Genomic DNA, 4,054 nt, shown 5'->3' on the forward strand with positions numbered 1-4,054 from the left:
ATGTTTCTCTAAAACACAGAACACTAAAGTTGGTCATGATGTTTCTCTAAACACAGAAGACTAAAGTTGGTCATGATGTTTCTCTAAAACACAGAACACTAAAGTTGGTCATGATGTTTCTCTAAAACACAGAACACTAAAGTTGGTCATGATGTTTCTCTAAAACACAGAACACTAAAGTTGGTCATGATGTTTCTCTGAAACACAGAACACTAAAGTTGGTCATGATGTTTCTCTAAAACACAGAACACTAAAGTTGGTCATGATGTTTCTCTGAAACACAGAACACTAAAGTTGGTCATGATGTTTCTCTGAAACACAGAACACTAAAGTTGGTCATGATGCTTCTCTGAAACACAGAACACTAAAGTTGGTCATGATGTTTCTCTAAAACACAGAACACTAAAGTTGGTCATGATGTTTCTCTAAAACACAGAACACTAAAGTTGGTCATGATGTTTCTCTGAAACACAGAACACTAAAGTTGGTCATGATGTTTCTCTGAAACACAGAACACTAAAGTTGGTCATGATGTTTCTCTGAAACACAGAACACTAAAGTTGGTCATGATGTTTCTCTAAAACACAGAACACTAAAGTTGGTCATGATGTTTCTCTGAAACACAGAACACTAAAGTTGGTCATGATGTTTCTCTGAAACACAGAAGACTAAAGTTGGTCATGATGTTTCTCTAAAACAGTAAACACTAAAGTTGGTCATGACGTTTCTCTAAAACAGTAAAGACTAAAGTTGGTCATGATGTTTCTCTAAAACAGTAAAGACTAAAGTTGGTTATGATGTTTCTCTAAAACAGTAAAGACTAAAGTTGGTCCTGATGTTTCTCTAAAACACAGAAGACTAAAGTTGGTCATGATGTTTCTCTAAAACAGTAAAGACTAAAGTTGGTCATGATGTTTCTCTAAAACAGTAAAGACTAAAGTTGGTCATGATGTTTCTCTAAAACAGTAAAGACTAAAGTTGGTCCTGATGTTTCTCTAAAACACAGAACACTAAAGTTGGTCATGATGTTTCTCTAAACACAGAAGACTAAAGTTGGTCATGATGTTTCTCTAAAACACAGAACACTAAAGTTGGTCATGATGTTTCTCTAAAACACAGAACACTAAAGTTGGTCATGATGTTTCTCTAAAACACAGAACACTAAAGTTGGTCATGATGTTTCTCTGAAACACAGAACACTAAAGTTGGTCATGATGTTTCTCTAAAACACAGAACACTAAAGTTGGTCATGATGTTTCTCTGAAACACAGAACACTAAAGTTGGTCATGATGTTTCTCTGAAACACAGAACACTAAAGTTGGTCATGATGCTTCTCTGAAACACAGAACACTAAAGTTGGTCATGATGTTTCTCTGAAACACAGAACACTAAAGTTGGTCATGATGTTTCTCTGAAACACAGAACACTAAAGTTGGTCATGATGTTTCTCTAAAACACAGAACACTAAAGTTCGTCATGATGTTTCTCTAAAACACAGAACACTAAAGTTGGTCATGATGTTTCTCTGAAACACAGAACACTAAAGTTGGTCATGATGTTTCTCTGAAACACAGAACACTAAAGTTGGTCATGATGTTTCTCTGAAACACAGAACACTAAAGTTGGTCATGATGTTTCTCTAAAACACAGAAGACTAAAGTTGGTCATGATGTATCTCTAAAACACAGAACACTAAAGTTGGTCATGATGTTTCTCTAAAACACAGAAGACTAAAGTTGGTCCTGTTGTTTCTCTAAAACACAGAAGACTAAAGTTGGTCATGATGTTTCTCTGAAACACAGAAGACTAAAGTTGGTCATGATGTTTCTCTAAAACAGTAAAGACTAAAGTTGGTCATGATGTTTCTCTAAAACAGTAAAGACTAAAGTTGGTCATGATGTTTCTCTAAAACACAGAAGACTAAAGTTGGTCCTGATGTTTCTCTAAAACACAGAAGACTAAAGTTGGTCATGATGTTTCTCTAAAACACAGAACACTAAAGTTGGTCATGATGTTTCTCTAAAACACAGAACACTAAAGTTGGTCATGATGTTTCTCTAAAACACAGAACACTAAAGTTGGTCATGATGTTTCTCTGAAACACAGAACACTAAAGTTGGTCATGATGTTTCTCTGAAACACAGAACACTAAAGTTGGTCATGATGTTTCTCTGAAACACAGAACACTAAAGTTGGTCATGATGTTTCTCTAAAACAGTAAAGACTAAAGTTGGTCATGATGTTTCTCTAAAACAGTAAAGACTAAAGTTGGTCATGATGTTTCTCTAAAACACAGAAGACTAAAGTTGGTCCTGATGTTTCTCTAAAACACAGAAGACTAAAGTTGGTCATGATGTTTCTCTAAAACACAGAACACTAAAGTTGGTCATGATGTTTCTCTGAAACACAGAACACTAAAGTTGGTCATGATGTTTCTCTAAAACACAGAACACTATAGTTGGTCATGATGTTTCTCTAAAACACAGAACACTAAAGTTGGTCATGATGTTTCTCTGAAACACAGAACACTAAAGTTGGTCATGATGTTTCTCTAAAACAGTAAAGACTAAAGTTGGTCATGATGTTTCTCTAAAACACAGAACACTAAAGTTGGTCATGATGTTTCTCTAAAACACAGAACACTAAAGTTGGTCATGATGTTTCTCTAAAACACAGAACACTAAAGTTGGTCATGATGTTTCTCTGAAACACAGAACACTAAAGTTGGTCATGATGTTTCTCTGAAACACAGAACACTAAAGTTGGTCATGATGTTTCTCTAAAACACAGAACACTAAAGTTGGTCATGATGTTTCTCTAAAACAGTAAAGACTAAAGTTGGTCATGATGTTTCTCTAAAACACAGAACACTAAAGTTGGTCATTATGTTTCTCTGAAACACAGAACACTAAAGTTGGTCATGATGTTTCTCTAAAACACAGAACACTAAAGTTGGTCATGATGTTTCTCTGAAACACAGAACACTAAAGTTGGTCTGATGTTTCTCTGAAACACAGAACACTAAAGTTGGTCATGATGTTTCTCTAAAACAGTAAAGACTAAAGTTGGTCCTGATGTTTCTCTAAAACACAGAAGACTAAAGTTGGTCATGATGTTTCTCTAAAACACAGAACACTAAAGTTGGTCATGATGTTTCTCTAAAACACAGAACACTAAAGTTGGTCATGATGTTTCTCTAAAACACAGAACACTAAAGTTGGTCATGATGTTTCTCTGAAACACAGAACACTAAAGTTGGTCATGATGTTTCTCTAAAACACAGAACACTAAAGTTGGTCATGATGTTTCTCTAAAACACAGAACACTAATGTTGGTCATGATGTTTCTCTGAAACACAGAACACTAAAGTTGGTCATGATGTTTCTCTGAAACACAGAACACTAAAGTTGGTCATGATGTTTCTCTGAAACACAGAACACTAAAGTTGGTCATGATGTTTCTCTAAAACAGTAAAGACTAAAGTTGGTCATGATGTTTCTCTAAAACACAGAACACTAAAGTTGGTCATGATGTTTCTCTAAAACACAGAACACTAATGTTGTTCATGATGTTTCTCTGAAACACAGAACACTAAAGTTGGTCATGATGTTTCTCTGAAACACAGAACACTAAAGTTGGTCATGATGTTTCTCTGAAACACAGAACACTAAAGTTGGTCATGATGTTTCTCTAAAACAGTAAAGACTAAAGTTGGTCATGATGTTTCTCTAAAACACAGAACACTAAAGTTGGTCATAATGTTTCTCTAAAACACAGAACACTAAAGTTGGTCATGATGTTTCTCTGAAACACAGAACACTAAAGTTGGTCATGATGTTTCTCTGAAACACAGAACACTAAAGTTGGTCATGATGTTTCTCTGAAACACAGAACACTAAAGTTGGTCATGATGTTTCTCTAAAACACAGAACACTAAAGTTGGTCATGATGTTTCTCTGAAACACAGAACACTAAAGTTGGTCATGATGTTTCTCTAAAACACAGAACACTAAAGTTGGTCATGATGTTTCTCTAAAACACAGAACACTAAAG

The sequence above is a fragment of the Salvelinus fontinalis genome, unplaced genomic scaffold, assembly GCF_029448725.1.
Source record: "Salvelinus fontinalis isolate EN_2023a unplaced genomic scaffold, ASM2944872v1 scaffold_1434, whole genome shotgun sequence".
NCBI classification, from domain to species: domain Eukaryota; kingdom Metazoa; phylum Chordata; class Actinopteri; order Salmoniformes; family Salmonidae; genus Salvelinus; species Salvelinus fontinalis.